Consider the following 16,234-nt stretch of genomic DNA (forward strand, 5'->3'; position numbering starts at 1 on the left):
GTGGCCCTGTTCTTCGCAATTCCAGCATTTACTAAAATCGGAAGATCGGAGTGCATAAACTTCGTCAAGGGAGTCCCCTTCTTTTTCGGAATTATCTTCAGCTTCTTCGTCATGACTTATGGAGTTCACAAACCTCTTGCTATTCACTACTTCGTGTCGCGAAAAGGCTTTGACTTCAGATTTCGAAAGAATTCCTCGTGCTTGTGACACTCTTTGCGTAAGGTTGCCAAATCTGGAGTTTCGATATGAAGCAAGTCGAGCTTCAGTTCCGACTTTAAATTCTCGCGAACCTCTATGGTGACGTCACCATCCTGCATAGGCTCTCGTAAAGAGTCTGCGATAGATAGCATCGCATCTAGAAAATCGTCAAAGCTTTCATTACTACCCTGTTTACGCCTACGCATGGCTGCTTTGATCTCTCGATCCGAACGTTGGTCCTGGTATCTCTCTTGCAACCGGCTGCATAACTCATACCAGTCAAGGTTATTCGTGGTCCTATGAACACGCCAGTAAAATGACAAGGCTGAATCAGTAAATAAGAGACTGGCAAACTGCGCCAGTAAGGTAAAGTTTCCATTTAAACAATTATTGGTAAGACAATTCACTCTATAAATAAAATCTTCGATGGGAATATCTTTGGAAGATCCACTGAATTTTATACGCCACTTGGAAATGATATTTGAGATCTTATCAGGATGTTCACTAGGAATGTCTGTGACATTCGCACGAGCACTAGATGGGCGTGGCCTGTAACTATTGTTACGAAGATTACTAGCGCTGCTCATTCGAGGGAAGGATGGAGCAATATCACTCTCCCATTCCAGCTGGGGCTCATCCCTGAAGTTCCTAGAAACATTTGTCAGGTTCAGATTCCTCAGCTCCGTTGTTATTTTCTCTGAAATAACTGCGGTCATATTTTGCTGAAATTTAGTCATGGACTCTGAAATAAGTCGTTGGATATTTCCTTCGGAAAGAACATTGGATTCCGGCACACGTCTAGTCTGGCCAGGTCCTGGTCGTGGGTTAGGTCGTGCACTTGAGGCTTTTTTGGGTATTTCGTACCTGTGACCTTGTTTTAGGACGATTTTTCGGAATTGCTCCGGTGTACGAAAAATTCGCCGCGGCAGTTTCCCCACTCTGTAAATTCGATTGAGATTGTGAACGCAACGGTAACGAACACAGCTGCCTACAAATCGGGCATGTCTCATTGGATGTCAACCAATCCGATAAACACGACCTGTGGTATTTGTGTTTGCAATGGGTTTCTACAATGTCGGTGTCCTGGCTAGTATCATTGCATATAGTGCAGTGTACGACTACCTCGCCAAGATTAACATTTATATTGTCAATACTTCGCCTTACCGCCATTGTAACAAATTATGATTAAGGAAAAACGATATAGTCTTTAAGACCCGAAAGATTTTTTTTTTGATTATAAAATTCGAAAATATGGGCAATGATTGTGAGGGTCTCCTATCAGGCACCAGCACAGCAGAAGGAATGTCTTCGGTTGTTATAACCTTAAGTCCGTAAGCAGAAAAAAAACAAAATTTAGTTGTTGATCCTTTCGAGAAAAAAGAGGAACAGGACCGAATTTTCCAGTCTGAACAAGTCTCAATTAATCCCGAGAGAATAAAGGTCATTCATCTTCGCTACTAGGTATAGAACCAATTTACTCAGAACTATCGTTCCTAGTATCCTGATGAAATGATATAATGAAGTCTACTGTGATCTTCTTCTATGCAATATATCCACTGGTCTGGGTCCGACAATGATCAGATTCCCAGCTGTTCCGAGCTGGATATATAACACAAAAACTGAACTACTTTAAAATTTGGATCAATATTGGGTTGCGGAAGGGATTGGGAAGGTTATTGGGGAAAACGTGAGGGAACCTATAACCATAGAATATATAGTTGGTAGGTACGGCCATTCGGGCCCCACGTTGGTAGATACGGACCATTCGAGCCCCACGTTGGGCGCCATTTATTATGTAACGGACACGGGAAGTGTCGTCTCGTCAGCACTCTCTGTCTACTAAAGGTTGGCCGGCTAGGCTCAGGGAAAATGGGGTGGGTGTTGTGCTGCGAAAACGAACTCCGTCACCTAACAAAATCGTAGACAGATTTACGGGAACTGGGATCGGAATTACAAACCCGGACGGAACTTAAGGTCCACTACCTACTGTGAAGAGCAAGGTGGTTGTGCTCTTCCCTCTTGACCCACCCTCCATGTAGAATAACATAAGAATATGCCATTATGGTTCTACCCAAAACCTTCTGCTGCTGCGCTATGTGCCTTAGGAACCCCTCCCAAAAATCAGATTAGAAATTCATGTTAATCGTTATAATTTTACTTTGACTTGTATAACTTCATGTTGTTTGTAACCCCCATTATTTCTACCCTAACCCTTAAAACTATTTTTACTGCATGTGTATATATATGTGGGGCTAATTTAAGACATAGGAATTCAAGAGAATGATCAAATATGAATAAAAATAATATAATCAAAATATAAAAGTAAGAATGAATTAATTAAAGGAATTAAGTGGCATAATTGTAGTGATTGTAGTTAATAATAATTCATTTTATATATGGTTAAGCATGCATGTCTCACTGTGTAGACGCTATTCTCCTGACCCGGAGTGTATGTGTATATATGTGTGTCTACTTACAGACTTTTAAACAGCTGCTGGTGTCGTTGGGCCCAATTTCACGTTTGCACTAAAACTGTTAAAGAAATGTAGAAATATGCAAAATAACAAGAAGCGTTATGAAGAGGTATTTTACCAATACCCTTCCATGGACACAATGAGACCGATGATGCACCTTTTAAAATCTATTCTTAACTAGGCATAAATTTCATTTTTTTTTCTTCTTCTATTTCTAAGTTAACGTCTAGGAATATTTAATATTATTAAACAATTTTCTTTTCTATTTTTTTCTTCGATCCATAATTTTTCATTAAATTTTCTTTTCTAGATTTTGTGATTTATTTTTCTTCCCTTAAGTGGCTTTTAGAATGTCGGCATCGAACAATTTTAATAACCTGAGAGAAGGAGAGAATAGGTGACATACGGTCAGGTGGGTCTAGTTAAATGCGCATAGGTGTATGGTCAGCCGCAAGGGCAATGACCGCTGAGCTAATTTTTCCACACCCTACATGTGCAAGCACCAACATTTTCTTTACACAAGGCGCGGTGATATAATATTTCAGATGGTTTTATATTGTCGTTGTTGTTGAGCGGCTTAATTGCGCGTGAGATATATGTATATAAATAAACGGCTCGGTCCCGATCGCCAAGTCCCTCCGTTTCTATGCCTGCAGGCAAGGTCCGGTGGCACCAAGAAGAAGGACTGATGATCGTCATGAAGCGGACCCCCCCTCCTTGAGGGTGGTCAGGCCAGGTCAGCAATTTTCTGCCACACGTGGATCATAACCTATGTATGTACAGTACATACGTGAAATTATGTAATAAGGTCACTTTTTTTCATTTTCTTTGCGTACCTTATCCAGGGTTTGGTTTTTAGTTTTTGTTCTTTGCAGCCACAACACTTTTCAAATGGTTTTTATTGGGTTTATGTTCCCTTTTATGGTTTTGCAGAATTTTCACCACGTTTTTCTTTTTATATGTTCTGTACGCACATTAATTAAGTCTTCCAACTTTGAATGCACTTTTTGTTCTGTGCAGCATGCACTTAGCCTAACTATTTTACCCCTCCAAAAGCTGGGTATGAGAGAGCTAAGAAGGTTCTCGAAGGGCTAGCCGTAAGCTATGCTTGCGGAGAGAAAAGCTCACATGTGAACGGCGCTCGCACGTGCAATTTCGAAAGAGAGAGCTTTTCAAGATAAAAGCTTCTGATCTTGCATTTGGGCTCTCTATGGAATGCATGTACAGTGGGGAAGGTTCAATATTTTTGCGATAAAATAAGAAGAAAAAAAAAAAAAAAAATTCTTAATACAATTTTTGTCCAGACATTCTAAATTTTGTATTTTTGGTCTGCAACCTTCACAACACACAGAGAGGAGCAAGGGGTCGCCGCCTCTCAGCCACAGCCACAGCCACAGCCACAGCCATGATCCACTTGAAATGTTGCCACTGCACTTAAGCGTCTTAAGCGGCTTGTGGGCACGGGCACGGGCACGGGCGGGCAGCAGGTGACAGACAGCGGGGATACTGCCAGAGCCTACGGAATGCCACTGAATCAATTCACTGGCACTTACCAGCGGCAGCGGCAGCCCTCGGAGAAGTGTGAAGCATTTGGCGTTATTTTATTATCCCCATCCTGACACCAGCATCCTTATCCTGCTGCGGGGCGTAACACTATTTGGCAGTGGCTCAAGAAGTTGCGAAAGTCGTCACCCTCTTTGTGTGGCCACCTGCTCCGTGCTCCCCGCTCCCTGCTCCCTGCTCACCCGTGACAACATCATTATTGTCGCACTCAGCTGCGCCATTTTGGAGTGCTGCAACTGCAGCTTGTCCCCAGCTTGGCTCAAGTACGGAATGCAAAACGCCAGCGGCCATCCATCCCAGACTCAATCCCAATCGAAGCGCTGTCTGTGCATTGTCCATGGGATACTCACGGGCAATCGTCACTTTCTCGCTCACTTTTACGGCAGGTTTACAGGGAGCGCTGGGCATGTGATATAATATTGAAATGACAAGCGGCAGAGTGCAGTTTTCCGGCAGTGAGGCTCCAGCTGCTGTCACCTTTGGCACTCTCTCTCTCTCTGTCTGTCTCCTGGGTCTCCGTAGCTGTCGCTGTGGCATCTAAATGCTGGCTGTAAATGACTTAAGTGCCTGGCATTTGTCTACTGAAACGTGTCCCCTGCCCCTCGCTCCTGTCAGCGTCGTCACAGCTATTCACTTGGCTTTAGTTGTAGTCCCCCACTATCAGTGTCCTCCCCTCTCTCTCTCTCTGCTCTTGTCACACCTGTTAAGTAAGTGAGAAACGTAATGGCGGGAATGGGGTCAGGTGTGTGGCATCTGCTGCTGCTGCTGCTGCTGCTGCGGTTGCACAAACATCAAACTTTTGTTGGCCAAAGCCAAAGCCAAAGTTTTTACATCAAATTCATTTGGTCTCGCTTTTGTCTCCCTCTCCCTCCGTGTCGAAGTGAATCCCCAAATGACTTGCCAACTTTCCTTCACGCCACAATAAGCCGAAATACATGAAGAAACATGAAAAACCTGTGCCTCGTCCGTCTCTCTGTCCGCCTGTCCAAAATGCAATGACAACAAAATGTTGTTAAATTATTTTGCACAATTTTCGAGCCACATTTCCACCTCTATTCTATTTGGTCAGCACTGCAGAAGCGAATGAGCCGCTTACCGCCTGCCCCATTGTTGTGCCACTCCCCCGCCCTAGGCTCCGGCTGGTTCCTAGATTCCCACACAAATCTATTATTGTGTGTGGCCGAAAATTGAAAGTTTTCTGGGCCATTGTTTGCGGCCTGGCCTGACTTTTGGTGCAACTTCTCGCTCCTGCTGCCTGAGCTCCTGCTGTTCCATTGTGCTCTCTCCTGGCCACTGCCTACCATTAAGAGCCAGTCTTTGGCTGGCTATCAGCTGCTGCTTCAGCTGCCAAGTGTTAGACTTTCCTTGCAGACAACAGAACCTAGAGTTGGGGAGCAAAAACTAAGCGCTAATCATCTGATAGTCGTACCTGGGGCATTGCTGTAGAGTGAACGCAGCTCCAGCTTATTGGTGCCTGTTTTGTGCTCACTTTTGGCTGCTCAACTAATGTCCTACCTTCTGGCTGAGCGACCTTTGGCGACCCCACACTCTTATCGAGTGCCTAATGTCTTGTCACACGATTTGAAGCTCCTCCTCCTGTTGGTCTTCTTCATTTGCCACATGGCAGGATTTACTTCTGGTTTGGCCCCTCCGTGCGGTCCGTCCTTTTGGCGGGCTGCCATTTTCCAAATAATTACACATTTACATTTTCATAGACGAAAAATCAACTTCATTTCACTTACATAGGAATAAAGTCAACAGAAAACTGAGCACTATGGCTGTACGTTCAAGCGGGGGGAGAACTGGCAAGGGACTGGCACTGGCGCTGGCGCTGGCACTGCGACTCACGACTGCACGGGTATTGGTTCAGTAGCCGGAAACGGAAGTCCGACGAAGCGATGAGATGAGTTGGGACCGAGGCTGAGGATGAGCTGAAGGAAGGAGCTGTGGAATAAGTGTGGGTGGGATGTGGGAAGCGGCAGCGGGTTGCTTGCTCTGTGTGGGTCCATTGTGGCGGTTTTATCTGGCCAATGTTTGCGCGTTGATGTTGATGGCTATCTTTAAAAAGACATAAATCATTTGGGCCAGCGGACGGGGGCCCTCAGTCTCAGTCTCAGTCTCTGTCTCAGTAATTAATCATGCCCCCAAGGGCGCTGACTTAATTCCACGACTCGTCTCGAACTTGCCTTGCCTTGACTCGACTTCAGTCGCCTGGGGCTCGACTCGCTCAAGGCGAACTCGATTCGCCGCGAGCTTGATTCGCCGCGAGCTCGCCTCAGATCCCACATTCCTTTTGGAGGAATCTTCTGCCAACTGTTTTGCCACTTCAATTTAATTGCTGGACATGGACATGGACATTTGCAATGGAATGCAATGGGAAATTCATGTAACGATTTTCCAGCAAATGTTTGCAAATGTCAAATGCGATTTCAAGCTAAATTAAATTCCCCTTTTCGGCCGCAACTGGCCGAAGAAACCGCAGAAACGGTTATTGCAGTTGCACAAGGCCTGACTGAAGGACTCAAAGGGGAAGGTCCAAGGCGGTTTCCGGCAGGAAATGGCGACCGCAAATGGTTCAGATATGCGTGTAAGCGGAAGTGCTTCATTGTTTGAGAGTGTTTGCTTCACACACACACACACACACACACTCACACACTCACAATCAGTTATAGAGCATAAACAATTATGTCATTCATTATTTAATATCTAATTATCAAATGTTTCTCTGGCTCTGCGGCGAACTCCAATTAAAACAACATGAAAGGCGTCGAAATGAGCATGGAAGCAGCTGGCAGCTCCTCCCTCCGCCCTCCTCCCTGCGCGACCCTTGAACCGCATATGACAAGCAATTGAAACTGCAAGTGGCCACGCCCACTGGCCAAAAACATCATTTGAGTGTGTGTTGCCTTAATTGTGGCTGTCGTACTCGTACTCGTTGTTGTTGCTGCAAATTTATGTGCCGCACTCAGTAGTGGTTTGGGCCCCCAAGAACATTTCTGGTTATTGTTATGACAGGCGAGCCACCAATTAGAGTGCGGCCTAAGGGAAGATGTATGGGCATGAACGGGGGGAGTGTGGTGGGGTGTGGGCTGTGGGCTGTGGTGGGGTCTTGTGTTGGGGTCAGCGAATACAATTACAGAAATGAACTTCAGCTGCGCGTCGCACGCCTAAAGGTTGCTCACTTTTCGATGGCTTCATTTTGCATGGATATCATAGGGAAGGCATGGTGGCCGCTCATAACAGCAGAAAGGATTCTCCTCTGCATAATTTCACTGCTGGCAGAACCCAATCCAAACGACACCCTGGATTTGCATGAATCATCTGAAAAATAACGAAAGAAAAGCGACTGAGCGTTACGCCAAGCGTAATTGAATCTTCCTGATTGACACAAAGAAACAAAAAAACACACGCACCCGCTCCCATTTATGCTGCGATCCCTAGACAACGCAAAAATGAGCTAGGGCGCTCCCGTTTCCATGACAACAGGAGAGCGCAAAAGCTAGCAGAAGCTACAGCCAATTCGCTTCAATGCGAACTACACAGCGACGCCCAATTCGCTTCAATGCGAATTCCACAGCCCAAGCGACCTAGGCCGAATTCGCTGCCATGCGCTCCATACCCAGAGCGAATTCAGATGAGAGCGCAAAGGAGATCGGTGAGAGAGTTTCAATGCAACCAACGACAGAAAACGTTTTGAAGAGAGAACCAAGACGACAAACGATCTGCAGCAAGTAAAATTTATGTTTCCACTCTAGTTGTATGTCAACACTTTAAACTTTACTTATAAAAATAAAGTAAAACTAAACCTCGTTGTGACATACTTTCGATGTCAGTGCTAGCTGCAGTTGCAATTAGTCAACGCTGCAGCTTCACTTTTGTAGCTGTAACATTTGCCTTGCCTTGCTGTTCACTTTCTTGCAGTGTATGGCAAAGGCCCTCCCAAAGATATTTGAAGCGCAAGGCAATAATTTCCAAACGGCGACTCATTTAATGTCCACAAACAATTAGAACTTCCTCAGGCTTCTCGCTCCTGTTCTTTCTACTTTGTACTTTGTTGTACTTGAGTGTGTGTGTGTGTGTGTCCTGCTGCGACGGACAAATGGCGCTTTAATTTAAGAACCAAGCATGTTACCAGCCAGGCATGGTCATCCCCTTCATCATCGACCTCTGTCGCAGCCGCTCTCTTTGCCTTTGCTTCTGTCTTTGCCGTTGCCTCCGTCGCAGTCTCTGCTGCTGCCTCTGCCGCTGCCTCTGCCTCTGCTGGAGCCTCATTAGCGACGGGCCTGCCTGTGAGGCTGTGGCATGGGCACACAAAAAAATAAAACTGTTGAGCGACCATGCCCAGTTCGAAACAACAATTTTCTCTTTGTCTTTGAGCATTTTTCCATCCACTTTGAGATCTCTGTGTGTGTCCGTTGCGGCTCTTAGGATTGCCGCAGTGCAGAGAGCAAGTGCAGCAGAGGCCCAAAAATGAGAAGCTACTCGGAGTTAATTCAGGTAAAATTTGCTCAAATTTGGGAACTTATTTCAGTCAATCTTCAGGGACATTTCTGCAGAGTTTCTGCTTTGATTGGAGCCCGAAAAACCAAATACCCGCTCCAAATACGTGATAAAAAATGATGCCACATGCAACTTGCTGGCAATAAATCTTAAATTTATTACAAAATAATTAAAATTAATGAGCAAAATTGAAAATGCGCACTCGCGTTTGTCTTCCTGCTCTTTGCTGCCTGCTCCCGGCCCTCCGCTTGCTGTGTGCCCCGAGTATGTTATGCGAATACAAAAATGAAGCCATAAAACTTCACCAGCCAATTGGCAGCCATTATGGATGACACAGGGAGAGAGAGAGAGAGGGAGAGGGTGGGAGGGAGGTAGGCAGAGTATGCAAAAGTAATTGCTAAAAACTGTCTGTACGTGAACGTGAATATTCTATGGATGCGTTTCCGTTGCCGTTTCCGCTTCCGTTTCCGCTGAGACCAAAGCAAACGAAATGCCCTGCTAAAAGGGGTTCTGGCTGGAAGGGTGGCCCAACCCCCTAGCGCCATTACAATTGAAGAGCCGCTTCCCCCTTTACACTTGAGAGCGGCATGTGTGAAAAGTAAATATTATTCTTAGCAGCTTCGTTTGTTTTAATGAATTGCACTTCAAGTGAGACGAAAGTTTAAACAAATGCCCGCACACACACACACCGTTACATATCCCATACACATGTACATCCATTCATTCACTCATTCATTCATTCATCCTGTCATCCATCTATCCATCTTCATCTGTCTGTCAAGTGAGCAATCGAGAGCCAATCATGGTCATTTAGCACAGCAGAATTACATGAACATCAACGGATGTGAGTCCGCTCCACACACACACACACACACACACACACACACACACACACACACACAACAATGTATGTAGCTGTGTGTATTTTTTATAAATTGAATTTGGCGCCAGTAAGTGGAAGTAGCAGGACATGAGGAACATGTTCATTGGGCAACAATTTTGCAGCAATTTCCATGTTGCAATATTTGCAATAAATTCACACGACACTCCATGAGACAAAACTCAATTACCCCAAAGCAGGGCAGGGCCGAGCAGGTCAGGGTGCAGCATCAATACCAAAGAACCCAGACCGAGTTCAACCTTTATGCATGCCTTGGAAAACCTTCAATCAACAACGCAGCAAAATCAATTAACAGCAAGAAACCCGGAAAACTAATCGGCAAAATCCGTTGAAAATTACCACAAAAATATTAAGCAAATATTTGCACGAACCAAATACTGCAGATATGTACATGAAAAGTAAATCTTTGGCCAATATTAACTAACTTGCCAAATGATTTTGCCGACCATTTTTTTTTTTTTTTACAGCCTAAACAAACACAAGGCCCGCCGCCGCTGCCGCTGCCGCCGCAGCACCCTCAACATTTTGCGTTTTAAAGCGACCAAAGATATGTCGGAACACACTGGCGCACACGCACCACCCACCCGCACGTTGTTATAAACAAATTCACACATTTCGAAATTCGAACTTCGAAAAAGAACAAAATGGAAGCGGACAGGCGGCAGGCAGCAGGCGCTCTCTCTCTCTCTTAAGTTGCTGCCGAAGAGAGCGCGCGCTCGCTTGCTCTTAGATTGGGTCTGGCTGTGGCTGCCACTGTTGCTGGTTCATCAAATCGTTCGCAATCGTCAAATTGTCTACACTGAACGCACGCTGGAGTGGATTGATCGATGCGACTGGACGCTCCCCTTGAGTTGGCTGAATATTTGATGGCATTTATAGAGCTCATAATTAGCGGAGAGATGGCCAAGGAGTCAACAATTATCTGTGCGCCTTAGCCAGACCCCACTGTGGCTGTGGCCAGTGTTGCTTCCTGTTCCTTTCTGGCTCCTTAATTTTCGGCAATTAAACGTTGCCCACTTACGGCCGCTTTTGCCACCCAGTGATGAGACCCTGTCACGCGCCTTTCGGTCAACTCGGGCAACGCGCTAACTTAATTGCAACAAATAAATCATAGAGAACAGTTCAGTGGCGCTGCGTGAGGGTGGTGGTGCGGGGTGGGGCACTGGCCGCTGGCGTGCGTGAGCAAAATTCCAAAGAATCTCGGAAGAAGAAAGCTCCGTCTGCGTGGGCACAGGGGGGGTTGGTTGGGTGGTCGACTTTAGTTGCGTTTCGCACATAAATGTCAAGTGCGTGTGTTGCTCATGTTCACACACACACACGCACACAGAGCCACACGCTAAGTAGCTTTGCACACACAGACAGAGACAATGCAGCGCTAAGTCGACACACAGGCACAGAGGCAGAGGCGCAGGCAGAGGCAGAGGCGCAGGCAGCAGCGGGCAAGCTCAGAGTTGATGGAGAGAGAGAGACACAGGAATTCAGGAACATGACCAGCGCCACCTCTCCCCGTACTCCCACTGCCTCTGCCAATCCCTTTCCCCCCTCCAGCGATGATGAATGCCCATAAACTCGCCATAAATAAAATTGTTCGACTTTGCCTGCGCCTCTCCTCTCATTTTTTTGGTTTGTTGTTTTTTTATTTGTTTGTTTGTGTTTTTGTAGTCCTCCTGCTGGAAGTGATGCCGGAAAGCGAAATCCCACGCTTCAACAGTTTAAATGACTTAATTCGCGCTTCAAAGTGGGCGTGACCGGCGGAGGCGACGCGTTTTTTTGTTCAACCAAAAGGATTTACCCAAACAGGACTTTGAGGCTGCAACAATTTCGGCGAGGGCAAAGGATTGAGATATTTACGGAATCAAAGGCATGGAATGCTCAGGCTAGCAGAAAATCCGAAGGCCACACAAATTATGGGAATCTGGAAATGCTTTTTATAATTCTTTTGCATTCATCTGTTTTATTATTAATTAATTATTCGAGGCAAACAAATTTTGAAATGTACCTTTGCCATTCGTTGAACAATTGAAATTATTAGTAGCTAATTTTGTTAAGAAATAAAAATTCTGCTTACGAGCAGCAGTGAACAGCCGTTGCTGTTGATCTGCTGTTGACTCTGCTGTTACTGCTGTTGTTATGCTGCTACTGCTATGTCTGTTATTATTTATTGTTCTGCTGTTATCTTGCTGCACCTGCTGTTGCCTCTACTGTTATTTATCGTTCTGCTGTTGTTCTGCTGCTACTGCTGTTGTTGCTGTTATGTCTGCTGTTATTTATCGCTCTGCTGTTGACTCTGCTGTTACTGCTCTTAATGCTGTTAATCTGCTGTTAATCTGCTGTTGATCTTCTGTTCCCCGTCGCTGCAGAATCGAAATCGCCGCATCAGCACAATTTCCTCAAATTATTCCAAAACTGGCATCAATTATGTTCGATTATGCACTACGAATTGCTCGCTTATTGCCATAATTTCTCTGCATTAAGCAATCGATCATGGGCACTGCCACAAGTGTGTCTGTTCTCCGGATTTATTCGCCCATTTTCCGGCTGCTCCCTCTCCTGTGTCTCTACTTCTTTCTCCTTTCTCACTAATTGTTTTTTGGGTTGCCGCTTTTTTATTTGCTCTTTGCTGCGCCTCCTTCGCTGCCTCTTTTTTTCCGTTTATTTTGCGTTTCGTGTGCAAAATTTGCGGCCAACATTCATGCGGCGGATTCAGTCTCGCAAATTGCTTCAAAGGTGGTTGAGTGTGTGTGCTGCATGTGTGTGTGCGCTGCATGTGTGTGTGGGTATGTGTGTGTGTGTGTGTGTGTGTGTGTGGGAAAGAAGTGCGCTCTGGTGTCTGGGTCCCATGGCTTACCCAGTCACGATCCTTGCGGCTTCTCAACTTTTTGCTGCCATTTCCAATCAAGCGAATGGATGAAGCACTGCCCCACCACCCGCGCAACAATTCTCGTAAAATCTGCTGCTACGCCGTCAAGGGCTTGCTCGGAGCTTAAGCTCGAACCAGGCTGGGCTTGTGAAGGTTGCAGACCAAAAATACAAAATTTAGAATGTCTGGACAAGAATTGTATTAAGAATTTTTTTTTTTTTGGAACAGTCTTCTTATTTTATCGCAAAAATATTGAACCTTCCCAACTGTACATGCATTCCATAGAGAGCCCAAATGCAAGATCAGAAGCTTTTATCTTGAAAAGCTCTCTCTTTCGAAATTGCACGTGCGAGCGCCGTTCACATGTGAGCTTTTCTCTCCGCAAGCATAGCTTACGGCTAGCCCTTCGAGAACCTTCTTAGCTCTCTCATACCCAGCTTTTGGAGGGGTAAAATAGTTAGGCTAAGTGCATGCTGCACAGAACAAAAAGTGCATTCAAAGTTGGAAGACTTAATTAATGTGCGTACAGAACGTATAAAAAGAAAAACGTGGTGAAAATTCTGCAAAACCATAAAAGGGAACATAAACCCAATAAAAACCATTTGAAAAGTGTTGTGGCTGCAAAGAACAAAACTAAAAACCAAACCCTGGATAAGGTACGCAAAGAAAATGAAAAAGTGACCTTATTACATAAATTCACGTATGTACTGTACATAGGTTATGATCCACGTGTGGCAGAAAATTGCTGACCTGGCCTGACCACCCCTCAAGGAGGGGGGGTCCGCTTCATGACGATCATCAGTCCTTCTTCTTGGTGCCACCGGACCTTTGCCTGCAGGCATAGAAACGGATGGACTTGGCGATCGGGACCGAGCCGTTTATATACATATATCTCACGCGCAATTAAGCCGCTCAACAACAACGACAATATAAAACCATCTAAAATATTATATCACCGCGCCTTGTGTAAAGAAAATGTTGGTGCTTGCACGTGTAGGGTGTGGAAAAATTAGCTCAGCGGTCGTTGCCCTTGCGGCTGACCATACACCTATGCACACTTAACTAGACCCACCTGACCGTATGTCACCTATTCTCTCCTTTTCTCAGGTTATTAAAATTGTTCGATGCCGACATTCTAAAAGCCACTTAAGGGAAGAAAAATAAATCACAAAATCTAGAAAAGAAAATTTAATGAAAAATTATGGATCGAAGAAAAAAATAGAAAAGAAAATTGTTAAATAATATTAAATATTCCTAGACGTTAACTTAGAAATAGAAGAAGAAAAAAATGAAATTTATGCCTAGTTAAGAATAGATTTTAAAAGGTGCATCATCGGTCTCATTGTGTCCATGGAAGGGTATTGGTAAAATACCTCTTCATAACGCTTCTTGTTATTTTGCATATTTCTACATTTCTTTAACAGTTTTATTGCAAACGTGAAATTGGGCCCAACGACACCAGCAGCTGTTTAAAAGTCTGTAAGTAGACACACATATATACACATACACTCCGGGTCAGGAGAATAGCGTCTACACAGTGAGACATGCATGCTTAACCATATATAAAATGAATTATTATTAACTACAATCACTACAATTATGCCACTTAATTCCTTTAATTAATTCATTCTTACTTTATATTTTGATTATATTATTTTTATTCATATTTGATCATTCTCTTGAATTCCTATGTCTTAAATTAGCCCCACATATATATACACATGCAGTAAAAATAGTTTTAAGGGTTAGGGTAGAAATAATGGGGGTTACAAACAACATGAAGTTATACAAGTCAAAGTAAAATTATAACGATTAACATGAATTTCTAATCTGATTTTTGGGAGGGGTTCCTAAGGCACATAGCGCAGCAGCAGAAGGTTTTGGGTAGAACCATAATGGCATATTCTTATGTTATTCTACATGGAGGGTGGGTCAAGAGGGAAGAGCACAACCACCTTGCTCTTCACAGTAGGTAGTGGACCTTAAGTTCCGTCCGGGTTTGTAATTCCGATCCCAGTTCCCGTAAATCTGTCTACGATTTTGTTAGGTGACGGAGTTCGTTTTCGCAGCACAACACCCACCCCATTTTCCCTGAGCCTAGCCGGCCAACCTTTAGTAGACAGAGAGTGCTGACGAGACGACACTTCCCGTGTCCGTTACATAATAAATGGCGCCCAACGTGGGGCCCAAATGGTTCGTATCTACCAACGTGGGGCCCAAATGGTCCGTATCTACCAACGTGGGGCCCGAATGGCCGTACCTACCAACTATATATTCTATGGTTATAGGTTCCCTCACGTTTTCCCCAATAACCTTCCCAATCCCTTCCGCAACCCAATATTGATCCAAATTTTAAAGTAGTTCAGTTTTTGTGTTATATATCCAGCTCGGAACAGCTGGGAATCTGATCATTGTCGGACCCAGACCAGTGGATATATTGCATAGAAGAAGATCACAGTAGACTTCATTATATCATTTCATCAGGATACTAGGAACGATAGTTCTGAGTAAATTGGTTCTATACCTAGTAGCGAAGATGAATGACCTTTATTCTCTCGAGATTAATTGAGACTTGTTCAGACTGGAGAATTCGGTCCTGTTCCTCTTTTTCTCGAAAGGATCAACAACAAAATTTTTTGTTTTCTTTCTTTCTGCTTACGGACTTAAGGTTATAACAACCGAAGACATTCCTTCTGCTGTGCTGGTGCCTGATAGGAGACCCTCACAATCATTGCCCATATTTTCCAATTTAGAATCAAACAAAAAAATCTTTCATAGTCTTAAAGACTATATCGTTTTTCCTTAATCATAATTTGTTACAATGGCGGTAAGGCGAAGTATTGACAATATAAATGTTAATCTCGGCGAGGTAGTCGTACACTGCACTATATGCAATGATACCAGCCAGGACACCGACATTTTAGAAACCCATTGCAAACACAAATATCACAGGTCGTGTTTATCGGATTGGTTGACATCCAATGAGACATGCCGATTTGTTCGTTACCGTTGCGTTCACAATCTCAATTGAACTGTAAAGAGCTGGGGAAATTTCACATTAAGGATATTTGGTAGCTAGAGACAAAAGTCTGCACCCTTCCTTGTTGTTGTTTCAGTTTTATCTTGGGTCAAAACCCTAAGATAAAATCTGGCGGGGGGGTGTGAAGGTTGCAGACCAAAAATACAAAATTTAGAATGTCTGGACAAGAATTGTATTAAGAATTTTTTTTTGTAACAGTCTTCTTATTTTATCGCAAAAATATTGAACCTTCCCAACTGTACATGCATTCCATAGAGAGCCCAAATGCAAGATCAGAAGCTTTTATCTTGAAAAGCTCTCTCTTTCGAAATTGCACGTGCGAGCGCCGTTCACATGTGAGCTTTTCTCTCCGCAAGCATAGCTTACGGCTAGCCCTTCGAGAACCTTCTTAGCTCTCTCATACCCAGCTTTTGGAGGGGTAAAATAGTTAGGCTAAGTGCATGCTGCACAGAACAAAAAAGTGCATTCAAAGTTGGAAGACTTAATTAATGTGCGTACAGAACGTATAAAAAGAAAAAAAAACGTGGTGAAAATTCTGCAAAACCATAAAAGGGAACCTAAACCCAATAAAAACAATTTGAAAAGTGTTGTGGCTGCAAAGAACAAAAACTAAAAACCAAACCCTGGATAAGGTACGCAAAGAAAATGAAAAAGTGACCTTATTACATAAATTCACGTATGTACTGTACATAGGTTAT

At 44.1% G+C, this 16,234-nt stretch overlaps 1 long non-coding RNA gene across 1 annotated transcript; it reads right to left on the reverse strand.

Annotated features, from left to right (window-relative positions):
• Nucleotides 1–2,202: 2,202 nt before the first annotated feature.
• On the reverse strand, nt 2,203–15,451 carry LOC117903212. The gene is made up of 3 exons (XR_004649490.1): nt 15,258–15,451; nt 12,493–12,496; nt 2,203–2,214 (listed from the first exon to the last, which is right to left on the reverse strand). It is a non-coding gene; the product is annotated as an uncharacterized LOC117903212 (long non-coding RNA).
• Between the last annotated feature and the right edge of the window lie 783 nt (nt 15,452–16,234).

Source organism: Drosophila subobscura, chromosome A (genome assembly GCF_008121235.1).
Source record: "Drosophila subobscura isolate 14011-0131.10 chromosome A, UCBerk_Dsub_1.0, whole genome shotgun sequence".
Taxonomy (NCBI): domain Eukaryota; kingdom Metazoa; phylum Arthropoda; class Insecta; order Diptera; family Drosophilidae; genus Drosophila; species Drosophila subobscura.